This window comes from Myxocyprinus asiaticus, chromosome 40, assembly GCF_019703515.2.
Source record: "Myxocyprinus asiaticus isolate MX2 ecotype Aquarium Trade chromosome 40, UBuf_Myxa_2, whole genome shotgun sequence".
Classification (NCBI taxonomy): domain Eukaryota; kingdom Metazoa; phylum Chordata; class Actinopteri; order Cypriniformes; family Catostomidae; genus Myxocyprinus; species Myxocyprinus asiaticus.
In genome coordinates, this window is record NC_059383.1 from 37,893,758 (window position 1) to 37,908,800 (window position 15,043).

General features: G+C 37.5%; 1 protein-coding gene across 1 annotated transcript in view; it reads left to right on the forward strand.

Moving 5' to 3' along the window:
• Positions 1-2,077: 2,077 nt before the first annotated feature.
• Positions 2,078-15,043, forward strand: part of LOC127430813 (phospholipid-transporting ATPase IC-like) — a 34,948-nt gene continuing 21,982 nt past the window's right edge. The window contains exon 1 of the mRNA XM_051680903.1: positions 2,078-2,335. The gene's annotated coding sequence lies outside the window, so the exon portion shown is untranslated. The remainder of the gene's footprint in view (positions 2,336-15,043) is intronic.

Here is a 15,043-nt window from a genome sequence, read left to right on the forward strand (position 1 = left end):
CATAATACGCAAAAAATAAAATAATTTTCCCGGCTTGTATAGCTAATGCGCATGCGCGTTTAGAGTTGATTGACAGGCGATGTCTGTATCTAAAAGGTGATTGGTTCTTTTAACTGTAAGGCGGGACTTCCTTTCTACATCCGTTGACCGTTGGGCACTCAGAGCTTCTTGGTTGAGCGTTCTAATTTCTCCCATTCATTTAAATAGAAGTGACCCATCTTGCTAAATGTACCTTTAATGCATAAAGAATTTGCCAGGATGATTATGTAGTTTACAATATATACATTATCTTAATCGCCATACATGTTTACTTTCCATCATAATCACTTCAATAAGTTGTAATCCACTCAGTAACATCATTAATGGGCTTTTGTACAACTGGACATGAAAACAAATCATGTTCATTCATTTCTACAAAAGAAACAGTTATTATGGTCAAAATAAATATGTTAGAAAACCAGCAGTTGGGTAAATGTTATTTACAGTCTTAAAATTTTTATCTTTTTCTTTTGGTGTAATTTTGATATTTAAGTGATATTTTAAGTTTTTGGTTCTCAACTTGTTTACTTCACTTTTCTCTTAACTATAAAGATGATACTTTCTGTAAATAAGCATCTTTATTGACTTAATAAATAAGCCCCCTATATGAAGATTGCAGGGGGGTTACCTCTTCCCCGCCCCATCTCCTCTGGAATATACGCCCCTGGTTCAGACTGAAACACATTTGTGAAAAACCATCAGCCTCTTCTTTTTTGTCTCTGAAAAATCTGTTATATCCACTTTAAACACTAGGGGGTATTAAAGTGCACCATTTTATGCAAAACTCAGGTGAGGTAGGGCAAGGTAAGTAAGAAAAAAATTGGGAGGTATATACACTTGTCTCGTTTGGAAGGATGCGTCCTACGGAGGTCGTATTTGTCGGCCGCATACGTCATCGAGGCTGTCTCGTTTCATTTTTTTTAATTTTTTTTTATTTTTATTTTTTTTATTATTATTTATTGGGAATGCAAAAAAGGTTAACAATTGTATAAATGTAAGTGCATATACATTGCAGTAGATAAAAAATAAGAAAAATGAAGAAAAAATGAAAATAAAGAAATGAAACGAGACAGCCTCGATGACGTATGCGGCCGACAAATGCGACCTCGGGAGGACGCAGCCTTCCAAACCAGACACAGCCTATATACTAAATGCATATTTCACTAGCTAATTACTGTTTTCTGTGCGACGTTAAGTTGTTCTTCCTCCAGTGGGCGCTCGGTGGCTCTACAAGCCGAATCCTCCATTCACCTGCATTTAAAACTCAGGAAGGTTTTTGTCTTTTCGGGGACACGTATGCACTATAAAGTACAATCATTTAAATCTGCTATGACTGAAGATCAGTACCTGAGATAGAAATGTAAATTATCCCTAGCAATCTCTATAAATTAATCAAACAAAATGACCTTTTCAGTAATCGCAAATAACAGCGATTGGTACATCTTGACCAGCGCTGAGAAAAGCAACAGAGACCACGTGATATATATGCGTGGCGTTTCAGTAGCGGTCTGGACAATATTATACACATGAAAACTGATATTAAGAAACATTAATAGCCACTGAAAGTTAAATTCACAATGAGAAAGGAAAATAGAAGATTTATTATTTAAATCCTTCGCGCCTAACCAATTAGAGGAAACTTCCGGGCCACAGCCCCGCCCATTTTCAAACACGTTTTGAAAATAACACTCATAAAATTGTATTTTAGCTACTCACACACAATATATGAATCATTTTTTAGACCGCTTTAAAAGCTAATGTAGTTTTGTATACTTTAGACCCACACAAGATTGAGAACACTCAATTTTAGGAACCATTTTTTATTTAAAAAAATATTAAAGATTATTTTAGTAAAATAACGTACTTAATAAACATATGGCTCGCATATTTATATTAATTATCCAACTATTTATGATATATCCACTCTATATCAATACCAGGACACATAAACCAGGAAACTACTCCAAAAGCCGAATTTTCCCTCAGAATTTGACTGTGAAATGATTCACACCTTTCTTACCTGTGAGGTCACATGATCTCTGAGGAACGAGTTGATGTCTTGAAGTTTGTCAGTTCAAGAAAAGAAACCCTTTAGTGTGTGTTTATGTGTGTGTGTAAGTGTGTGTATAATGGGTTTGAAGGAATAAAGAGTCTCCTCGTCCGACCAGTTTTTCCAGTTTGATTTAGACAAGCAACAGACACACAACAACCCTTCAACACTGGCACGGAACGATCATGCAGCACTAAATCTATCTAAAACACCTGCTGAGGATTCACAGAAGTCGCTTTGAGATCGGTAAGTCATGATTTTATTATTTTCTTTTAAAGTAGTTTTTGAGGGGTTCGTGTTCTTGTAAACTGTAAGGTGTGTCGCACACCTGAGTTCCTATGTTACCTGTATCTACATGCACAACATCATCAGATACATTTTTAGACCATCACATATGTGTGATTATTTACGATCTACCAGCTCATCTTTAGAGAATGTGTCTAAACTCTTAGATAAATAAAAGTCCTTCAATGGTTCATGGGTTCAGCAAATAATTATCTTATTATCAAGAACCAAATGTTTTCTTCTGTATTGTGTTCTGGAGTTGCTATATAGCTCTTGAAAAGTTAGAAAGGAATATCAGGGATTTTAAAATCCAGTAGTCATGAACAACTGGATTTTTTGGTAAAAAGGTGTGGGCACTGGCGTTGCAATGGGTGGGCCTGGGTGGGCTGGTGCCACCCATTCATTGTCTTATGCCCTAAGTCCACCAACAGCCAAAAGCTTGCTGGCTTCGAACCACAAACCGCTAACGTCAGAGGCTGTTGGGCTGAATAATGTCAGCATCTAGCTTTCAAAACAACAGCCACTCAAAGAACAAAACTAGATCACACTAATTATAACGAAGCTATTTACACTGTAAACACCCAATGCGGTGATGAGACGTGCGTTCATTTGACGGGCATAATGCAGCGGCTCCAACCACTTAATTTCCCCTGTCTAAATATATTTGTAACAAATGTCATATATTTGAATTGATTGCTATTTCAATAACTTCTAACCTGTTCATCAAAACCAGATCAAGATGACATAAGATGTTGAATTAAATAACTTAAAATGCTCTCAAAACTCCTAAAACTCTAAACTCCATCCACTTTATTTTTTAAAATAAACTCATGTTAATTACAAATATCATATAAATGAGTTGATTATGCATTGCATTTAATTAATTATAGCTTCTATGCGTTGTGCCAAAAGCAGCTCGTGACGGCATAATTAAGATTCTTTGAAATAAATTATTTTGGATGATAAAATATGCTCTCAAATCTTTAAACTCTAGCCTCTTTTTTTTTTCCTCATACGACTAAAATGAAATTATTATTTCCAAATATCATATGCATGAATTTATTGCCATGAATTTTTTTGTAATAACTTAGGGAAACACTCACAGGTGTAGATAGCTCAGAATAACTTCTCTCTACCTCGGGACTGTATTTTTGTTTTTTCTTTCTTGCCGCGCTAATGTCATTTTATTGACCGTAAACCTGCAGTGAAAACAACCTGGAGCTGAACACGCTCAAAACAGTGCAGATGATCGTGACTAAGCTGGGGTCAGAGTGCAGGGTCAGCCATGATACGGCGCCCCTGGAGCAGATAGGGTCAAGGGCCTTGCTCAAGGGCCCAACAGTGGCATCTTGGCGGTGCTGGGGCTTGAACCCCCGACCTTCTGATCAGTAACCCAGAGCCTTAACCGCTGAGCCACCACTGCCCCAATATTGACCCCCCTCACCATTCTGAACAGCACTGTGGCAGCAGTGGAGTCATTCAGGTTCCTGGGCACTACCATCTCACAGGACCTGAAGTGGGAGACCCATATTGACTCCACTGTGGAAAAAGCCCAGCAGAGATTGTACTTCCTTCGCCAGCTGAAGAAGTTCAACCTGCCACAGGCGCTGCTGATACAGTTCTACTCAGCATTCACTGAGTCTGTCCTCTGCACTTCAGTAACTGTCTGGTTTGGTTCAGCTACGAAATCAGACATCAGAAGACTACAAAGGACAGTTCAGACTGCTGAGAGGATTATTTGCGCTCCCCTTCCCACCCTGCTAGAACTGTATATATCCACAGTGATGAAAAGGGCAGGTAAAATCACTCTGGACCCCACTCACCCTGCCCACTACCTCTTCAAACTGTTGCCCTCTGGCCGGCGCTACAGAGCACTGAGCACCAGAACCGTCAGGCACAGGAACAGTTTCTTCCCTCAGGCTATCCATCTCATGAACATGTATATGTTTGTATGTATGCATACATGTTGCATTCTCTTGCACTGGAAGCTTCTGTCACCATGACAAATTCCTTGTGTGTATAAGCATACTTGGCAATAAAGCTCATTCTGATTCTGATATAGCGACAATACCCAGTTTCGTCATTTTTATCCGTTATTTTCAACAATCCAAAGACACGGCAACAAATTGTGCAAGGAAAAAATGACACAAATTGGTCCATTTATGGTTAAAATATCCATTCTCTTTTTAAATCTTCAAAAATGTTTAGAGTAAGGGAATATAGGCTGTTTGTGGAAATTTACCCATTCAAATAAGTTGCCATTGGTCGCATAGTTGGTGCAGTGGATCGTAGGGTAAGCTAAATCCCCCAAATTCCCATATAATTAGTATCTGTTCTAAGCAACAAGGCCTCATAATGTTACATATGTTACAGATGTACAACCCCGCCCCCCCTCCACGAAACTCAAAACACGAATATTGTTGATTGATCTTTTAATATTCATAAAGTAGACAACCTTAGCTATATGTCCTAAATATGCCCCTGGAAACAATTAGCTATACATTAAAAACCTATAAAATACTACCACCCCTGGAGTTCGCTAGTGCGCTAGTTGGAATCCCAGGGTGTGCTGAGTGACTCCAGCCAGGTCTCCTAAGCAACCAAATTGGCCCGGTTGCTAGGGAGGGTAGAGTCACATGGGGTAGCCTCCTCGTGGTCACTATAATGTGTGGTTCTTGCTCTTGGTGGGGTGCGTGGTGAGTTGTGCGTGGATGCCGCGAAGAATAGCGTGAAGCCTCCACACATGCTATGTCAGTAACACGCTCAGCAAGCCACGTGATAAGATGCGCGGATTGACGGTCTCAGACGCGGAGGCAACTGAGATTCATCCTCCGCCGCCCAGATTGAGGCGAGTCACTACGTCACCACGAGGACTTGGAGCGCATTGGGAACTGGGCATTCCAAATTGAGGAGAAAAAAAAAATATAACACCTAAGTTCTTCACTGTAGAAGACGATGTAACAGTACATCCACCGAGAGTCAATTATATTTTAGCGGCTTATTTTTAGAGGTTTTTGGTCCAAACATTAGTACCTCTGTTTTGTCAGAATTGAATAGAAGGAAATTTCTGGCCATCCAATCTTTGATTTCATTGATACGCTAATTGGAGAATATCGATCGCAGGCCCCTGAATTGAATCAAAATTGTATCGTGGCAGACTGAGTTTTCGGCAAACATCGGATCGCTGCAGAGAATCGATATAAGATCGTATCGTGATGAAACTGGCAATTTACACCCCTCATGAAAACTTCCTTTGTGTCCCACAGCAAACAAAGTAAAAGTGATAAAGCAATGATTAAATGATGACAGAATTTTAAAATCATTTAATTTAAAAAAACGTAGCCTTTAATGGAATGCTCCGAAATAAATTGGATATGACATCAGAGTGATATATAACACATACCAAGGTTGACGTTTTGGTGGTGCAGGTAACAAGTCACTTAAGTGACATTTCGTCATGAGAGTGTGTTGGTCTGTGTGCAAGTTTACTGTGAATGTCTACTTGTTTGACTACAAAGACACCCTTATAATAACCAGCTCTCATCACTTCAAAATGAAGCCTGACTCTATATCATTCCTTATTTTGTGTGTCTGATGTGTACATATGTTGTGGATTCACTGTATGTGAATACTAGTATTGAAACAAGTTTACAGGTATATGTACACTACCAGTCAGAAGGACACAGTTGACTGACTTTGTTTCTTAGTTGAAACAAATTATCTTAGTTTTGTACTTGCATATGAGTTTTCTTGTCTCTTAGAGGTTTATTTGTAGATCTGCAGAGGTGATCTCGGGACAGGTCATTGGTTTGAATCTGGTGAATATTCTAAGATTATATAATGTAGTTGGTCGTCAATGGGGTTTGGAGAGGCTGTGTTCAGTCTTACTAATGTGTTGCAGTTCAGGTTGAGCTAGTAAAATCTTCCCTCCCTGCAACACAAGCAAATCGCTCACCAGAAAAGAAGGGTCATGATTTGAATTTCCAGACTTGTGAAGCAAATGGGTGAAAATTTGAATTGGCAAAAAACTGATTTGCACAAGGCATCTTGGGTTAAGTAGCTATCCCTGAGTCACTCTCCTAAGGATTATGTGGTGTGGTGCACGCTCTTTTGCAAGTATTTTCTGAGTGTTTTACATGGGTAGTTTATGCATAACATATGGACATGTTATGCGTCAACCACCTTTCAGAAATCTTAAATGAATATTCCGGGTTCAATACAGGTTAAGTTCAATCAACAGCATTTGTGGCATAATGTTGATTGTTTCCTTTTCTTTAAAAGAAAAAAAGAAAATTGTGTTACAGTGAAGCACTTACAATGGAAGTAAAAGTGGTCAATCCATAAATGTTAAAATACTCACTGTTTCAAAAGTATAGCCACAAGAAGTAAACAATATATGTGTCATGATTATGTGTGATAAAATCACTTACTAACCTTTTCTGTGTAAAGGTATAGCCAATTTAACAACTTCGTTTCCATGACGACGTAACGCAGTTAACCCTTAAACCTTAAAATTTCCTTAAAAGCAATAATTTAAACATCTTTACAGCTCAAATAATACACAAGTTTTAACAGAAGAATCAATGTAAGTGCTTTTATAAAATCAAAAGCTTCAAATTTCTGTCTTTAAACCCTCCAATAATCGGCCCCATTGACTTCCATTGTAAGTGTCTCACTGTAACCTCCATTTTTGCTTTTTGTAAAAGAAAAGGGGAAAAAGTTAATTTAAGAAAACAGATTTTTTTTTTTTTAATGAATTAAGATTTTAGGTTAAACTATATAGGCATATGAATGTTTAAAGTGTATATTTTAGGTGCATCATTTTTAATCACCTTTGTGCCTTCAGACGTTTGTTGTCAATGTTCGTGTGGTATGACGAATTAATTTTTGAAAGTACAAATTTTCCTTGTTGCTTCCTGATTATTATGTCATAAAAATTGTATGCATGATAATTATAAAACAAAAATGATCAAAATGCATTTTAAAGTCGTTTTTGATTGAGTAGCCTGTAGCATGTGACTCAACAGGACATTTCAACTTTTAATAACAAAGTAGTTTATGATGTCGACTTTAATTGCATAAGCTTCAACCGAATAACTGAGATTACAATTACGGCTGCTGCAGTTAACTAATGGTTAAAAGCATCAATTATAGCATTCCATTTAGATCTAATCCCATTCATTTAAAATTGTGTATTTAAATTATTTATTCAGTGGTTGAGCATTGTAAACAATCGCAGACATGTCCATTGAGTACATAAGCCTATCAGCAATGGTGCAACAAAACTAGAAATCTTCCATAGTAATATAACAATATAACAGCGATAATTAAGTAACAAAGTTCTAAGCTTGTTTTTTAATTTGTAATTTGTCCGACACAAAACAGGAATTTAATGTAAATTCTATTAAGCGAAATTATTAATCGTAATTACACTATCAAGGGAAATAATCGAGACTTGCGATTTTTGTCATTATCGTGCAGCCCTACTACCATCGATAATTTAGTTTGATGCAAGAAATGTATTTGTACACCTACTGGCAGGTTGTAAAAGAAAGTAGCGATGGCTGATTCTTCAAAACAGTAATTATTGAGCGTCTTTCTTGAAACATGAGAAGAACGAATTTGTGGAAGTAGTTCGTAAAATCATTATTATTTAAACTCAAATGTACGCAGTATTTGGACACTAGTTATTGAAAGTTGAGTGTGTACAGTAGGTGTATTAGAACAGAGTATTATTCATAAATGACCTAAAAGTCAACATGACAGCACCCTTTTTTCTTTCATAATGTGACTTGTTTTTTGAGTGAAACTGTAGGATGAGATTTTATCGTCTCGATTGGATGGTGAAAAGTGGTCTCCAAGACATCAACCAAAAAGGAAAGACGTTTCAAAGTTATTAAATTTTGGTCAAAGACAATGAAAATGATTTACATGCATTGATGAATCATACACTATAAGACCAGGAACATACTGTATTAAAGGACCCTTTGAAATCATAATTGGAGTTTTGTGGCTTTTAGTTTTTGTCTATTAGCTTTGAAGATGCTAGCAAGTGCACTTCTAAATTTTGACAAAATAAACTTTAAGCAGCTGTATGCATTTTTAATGTACAGTCTTTCTCTTATGGAAAATGGACCAAAAATATTGATGGCTCATCATGCATTAGTCAAGTTAAACTTTATTTATAAAGCACATTTAAAAACAACAGAGGTTGGATCCAAAGTGTTGTACAATTTACAAAAACAACCAAATAGTAAAAATGTAACCTTTACATAAAAAAAACAAAAAACTGATCAGCAAACAGTGCATTAAATAGTATCAAAAGACAATGAATAAAAATAAGACTTAAGGGCAGATTTGAAAATAGCTAAAGATGGTGCAGACCTTACAAACCCTGGAGTCGCAAGTTTGAATCCAGGGTGTGTTGAGTGACTCCAGCCAGGTCTCCTAAGCAACCAAGTTGGCCCGGTTGCTAGGGAGGGTAGAGTCACATGGGGTAACCTCCTCGTGGTCACTATAATGTGGTTCGCTCTCGGTGGGACGCGTGGTGAGTTGTGCATGGATGCTGCAGAGAATAGCATGAAGCCTCCACACGCGCTATGTCTCCGCGGTAACGTGCTCAACAAGCCACGTGATTAGATGCGCAGACTGACGGCCTCAGATGCGGAGGCAACTGAGATTCGTCCTCCGCCACCCGGATTGAGGCGAGTCACTGTCACCACGAGGACTTAGAGCGCATTGGGAATTGGGCATTCCAAACTGGGGAGAAAAAGATGGTGCAGACTAGGGTTGCAGCAGTATACCGGTTTCACGGTATGAAAATTGACGGTTTTCATACCATGTACATTTGCTTATCTACGGTATTGAGAAAAAAATGCAACCGGACGGAGAGTCTCACCTGCACGTGCACATCTCCTTTCCTCCTCGACTGCCTGTCAGACTTGTCAACTTGCGCCACACACACACATGCAGCGGAGAAAATGTCAGAGAGAAGCGAGGCGAGGGGGTCTGACATAAGTGACTGTGTGTGTGTGTGTGTTAATGCAGTGTTTCTCAACCGGTGGGTCGCGGACAGCAGGGAAAGAACAATGCCATGGTTCTCCCATTGAAGATATTTCAGCGACCACCCAAGTGATAGCCTATTCAGGACTGCCGAGGCAGATTTAATGATAATCTCGCAGTCAGCTAAAGACTTCTCATCTGCACTTTCACACGAGTGTAACGGAACCAGCTCGCGATCATGATCTACTCTTCTCTCTGACACGCGCGTGCGTGCATCAACCGGGCTTCCCTCGATATTGCGCAGCGCAGACCTCAAAACTGATGTGTCCAGTTTCAATTCCAGTGAGACTTTTCTAGTTTAAAGCGTTACGGAGGAAGTCAAGTCGAACCTCTCAAACAGTAGGCCACTAGCAACCGACTAGCTTGGGATGTTGTTAAACCTTGTTGCTTATTTAAAAGATAAAAATAGAAAATTAGGAAAAACAGCGCACCTCAAGCCCATTTTATGGGGTTTTTAAAAAAGTAAATAGGGTCAATTTTGATTTCATGTTGATATTAGCTTAACACTAAACATCTTTATGCATTTATTAAATAGCATTAAAATTCTCTTGCACCCTCATGTTGAGCTCTTAATAACCTAGGGAGGGCATATGTGTGTTCCTAAGTCATGCTAGTGGTGGTGAGATTTTCAGGGAAGCCGATTTATTCTCATCTCTCTTCTTATGTTTCACTGCAGCAGGTGAACCCGCTCTCAAAGGGATCCCTGTGTTTTCTCCTTTCATTTATTTATTTATTTCTCAAGCCCATCCCCCATGTCAGGGGGTTACCATAGCACGGCCCTGGGTGAGACTCTCAAACCCATTTCCCCTGTAGAAGCACCTGGTCATGCCTCCATGTAACTGCACACCTACAGAAGGTCTTTTGGACGTGGCCGTTAGTTTAGTCTCTTCAATGGGAATCTTTGTTCTCGGCAGCATGGAATATAAAGCGTGTAATGACGTACACGCACACAGGAGGGAATGCACGTCCATTCACGTTTGTTGAGCCAGATGGTTGTAAATGTCATTGCAGGAAGAAGGAAGAGTTGTGGAGTGAGATAAGCCAGTGACTGTCACTTTGTGGTTCACTGTATTTGTTCCCCATGTGCAGGTGGAAATGACGGCACAATTTTCGGACAGTCATAATGTTTGAAAAGTTGCAAAATAATGTTTATACAATAGATATTGAAAGTTTTTTTTTTTTTTTTTTTTTTTTTTAAATTGTCAGAATTTTGAACATATAATAATTCTGTATTTTTACAAAGGATTTAATTTAGTTTAATATTGAAAGTCTAGGTCTGGGACAAGGCTTAAACAGTCATATGTGTACATAAAAGGATTTTGAAAAGTATCAAAAATAAATGATGAAGGCCTGGTAACAAGTTTTATTTCAGTTGTAATGAGAATATCTTGGAAACTTTTTACCATTGAAACTTCCATTTAGAAATGCATTAATTAAATAAGGATTACATGTTTAAAATGATTATGATCTAAACAAAAAAGTGAATTTAAACATAAAATATTTAAATTATTTAACTATTTAAACTATTTAAATCTTTTTGTTCTCAGCTGTTATGACTGTCCCACAGTTGTGGCATAGTTTCCACCAGAAAAACAACATTTTTGCCTAACAAATGTTTGTTTTTTTCCGAAAGTTAGTTTGTCAACAGTGTAATTGAAGAGCATGCATGATGTAAAATATGAGATATGTGATGTGTGAAGTTAACAAAGAAAAATCAAGAAACAGAATTATTTTTGTAGGTCATTTCCAATCACGTTGTAACTTGGATAAATCATTAAAAAAAGTGTCAGAGTATTATTTGTGAGGATTTAGGATACATAAAAGCTAGCTACGAAGTTAAAGGGATAGTTCACCCAGAAATGGAAATTCTCATCATTTACTCACCCTCATGCCATCCCAAATGTGTATGACTTTTTAGAAGAATATTTCAGCTCTGTAGATCCATACAACGCAAGTTTATGTTAATCAGACCTTTGTAGCTCCAAACATCACAAAAAAAAGTAATCCATAAAACCCCAGTGTTTTAATCCATGCCTTAAGTAGCAATATAATAGGTGTGGATGAGAAACAGAACAATATTTAAGTCCTTTTTTACTCTAAATCTCCTCTTAAACTTTCACTTCCAGATGTGAAAGTGAAAGTGGAGATTTATAGTTTTAAAAAAGGACTTCATTTTTGATCTGTTTCTCACCCACACCTATTATATCACTTCTGAAGACATGGATTAAACCACTGGAGTCATATGGAGTACTTCTATGTTTCCTTTATGTGATTTTTGGAGATTCAAAGTTCTGGCCACCATTCACTTGTCCATTTATTAAAACATTCCAGTGTCACTTGATGTTGAAATGTTGGTATGCTTTGTAAGGCTATGTGTGTTATTTTATGTAGCTATTTAATGACACTTAACTCATTTACTTCAGCTGTTGTTCTCAGACAAAAGCACCTTTTTTACACCGTGATGATATAAGTAGTCAAGCATTTTGCTGAAGGGTGTGTGTAAATGGATGATATCTCAAATAACGTGTTCATAAGGTAATATCAGACTGAAAGTATGTGGTACGGTATGCAAACTTCAACATTTGAGAGCTACAGGAGATTATACATGAATAGTTTGAAAGGTTGTACACATCGTCTAGCATGAGACCATAAACGGGTCTCACACAAATGGTCAAGAATGCGTCCAGGCAGCTAAATACTAAACGGAAACCATATTAATGCAATTCATATTCATGACTTATCCAGAAAACCTCTATGAATATCAGTGAATCATGCAGTGTAAGAGCAGTAAAGAGTATCTCAGGAGAGGTTTGCTTCTCTTAAACCTCTGCTTTTCATAGCTAAAAATGTCACCTGTGGCGTTGCATCACACACGCAAAACAACTCTTGGGTAAATACGGGTGTGTGCTTTGCATGCTGTGTTTCTTTCTCTTTCTGGGTGTGTGCTCTTTACAGCGTTGCAGAAGTCTGTCACTATTATTGTTGCTCATGCTTGTTAAAATGATACTCGTATCACAGCTATAAGTAAGCAACTTCTAGGTTGATTTCACCTAAATGTGTAGCATTGCAGCTCTGTGGCGCTATCAAAAATTCCTCTTTGTTTGAGCAACATTAGCTTGACCAGTCGTGTGAGTTTGGGGCGGGATTATCTGTTTGTACATCCAATGGCAGACCGGGGGAGTTCACTGGAATCTGTTTGATTCATTTAAATCTGTTTATTTTGCGATTCCGTTCGATGGTGCATGTGGAGCAGAAATTGAACACTTCAGCTTTACAAATATAGTTCTGTTTGATTGGTGTAACATTATCTCAGATTTTGGGGTTACTTGCATAGCTCAAGGTACATTCCCAAAGCATATTCTTGGCCCTTCCTGTTAGTTTTAATTTAATATTAAATAAAGGAAAGGTGTTGGATGCTTTGTTGCCGGTAAATGGGTCAAGGTTTTCTATAAAACAAAGCAATACCTCAGGCGTCACTCATTCATGTGAAAGAAAGGGGAGGACAGTTCATGAATTATTAAATATTTACAGAGGGATTCTTTCCCACAGAACTTTTCCAGATTAATTTCTTATCAAACATTAACTGAAGATGTCTGACATTTCACCACTTTAGAAATGCTTGGCTGGTCAACCAGAGTTTGAACTTCTTGAGTTTCCAGAAGACCAGAGAAGGATCATCCTTTGATTGCAGTGGCATTTGCATCATATATATATATATATATATACATATATACATATATACACTGTATACACCAGTCAGCCACAACATTAAAACCACCTGCCTAATATTGTGTAGGTCCCCCTCGTGCCACCAAAACAGCGCCAACCCGCATCTCATTATAGCATTCTGAGATGATATTCTTCTCACCACAATTGTACAGAGTGGTTATCTGAGTTACCGTAGACTTTGTCAGTTTGAACCAGTCTGGCCATTCTCTGTTGACCTCTCTCATCAACAAGGTGTTTCCGTCCACAGAACTGCCGCTCACTGGATGTTTTTTGTTTTTGGCACCATTCTGAGTAAATTCTAGAGACTGTTATGTGTGAAAATCCCAGAAATACTCAAACCAGCCCGTCTGGCACCAACCATCATGCCACGCTCCAAATCACTGAGATCACATTTTTTCCCCGTTCTGATGGTTGATGTGAACATTAACTGAAGCTCCTGACCCGTGATTTTATGCACCGAACGATTTTATGCACTGCACTACTGCCACATGATTGGCTGTTTAGATAATCGCATGGATGATTGTTGGTGCCAGATGGGCTGGTTTGAGTATTTCTGTATTTAAAAATAAATAAATAAAGTTTTAAAAAAGAATATCAGATATTTTAAAATTTTCATGAAAAGGTACATTTTGTTCAGGTCAGTTGGAGTGACCCTAATAAAACATCATTACACACAGAAGATATGAGACACTTCCTGTTTCCCATTTTTCACCATTAATTTAATGCCTCGCCATGGCAGCACCATTCGATATATCAAAATCTGTTCGCAGTTCAGCATCTTCAGTGTCTTGACGTAATGTTGTCTAAATGTGGTGACAGTTTCATCAATCACCTAAGAGGAGTATTTAAAAGTTCAGAGACTGCAATATGAAAACAAATCCAAAATGGCCGACTTACTGTTGGGCGGAGCTAATAACTAAAATTATGAAAGTTGTCCGGCTTGATGAGAAGAACTAAATATGTACCAATTTTGGTGACTGTATGTGAAAATGTGGGTGCTACAGAGGCCGTCTTACACACCCATTTTAAAGGGGGCATTAAAGAGCCCCCCTACATGCCCATGTGTGAACTTTTGCCCAGATCTAATGGCAACGACTCTGATGTGTGTGCAAAATTTCATGAAATTTTAAGCATGCGAAGTGCCTCAAAAACACCCAAATATAGGAAGAAAGTCTTGATGTTCGTGACGTTATATTTCATGATATTTGTAAAAAAAAAGTTTTTTTTTTTAAATAAAATAAATATGATTGAAACCTTTTTTGAATTTGAATTGTGATGAGTAATGAGTCAAACTTTAAATTTTTAAAGTCATTAAATATTATTATTATTTATTATTATTATTATTATTTTTTTTTTTAGGAAATGCTGAAAATGTTTTTTTTTATGAAACCAACATGGACTCTTCGAATTTGACACGTGTCTTAAATTGGATTTTTAAAAGATTTCACAATTTATTTATTTTTTACCTTGGGCAACCGTGTTTGTCAATGATCCTAAAAATATTAAATAAACACACAATATTTGTGAACTCATATGTAAACTAACAGAAATAAACCAAAACATAACATGGTATTCTTTTAAATGCTATAAATATCTTAGTACATGAATATCGGTACCACAATCAAGGTACAGTGTGTAATTATGTGGTAGTATGCTCATCAATATTGAGGATTTTTAGACAGTACGTAGTGGAAAATGTGTGTGTGTGAGCTTGTATGCATGGTGTTAGCAAGTCAAATGATTGTTTTGAAAGGTTGCAACTTATTGACAAACACGGGCACTGCACGCAAATCTGTAGTTTATTGAATTTCTGTGCTGTTTCTGGACTTTTGCATGTTAAAAGTGAAGATGTGAGCAATAGTTGTCAATTTTAATTTC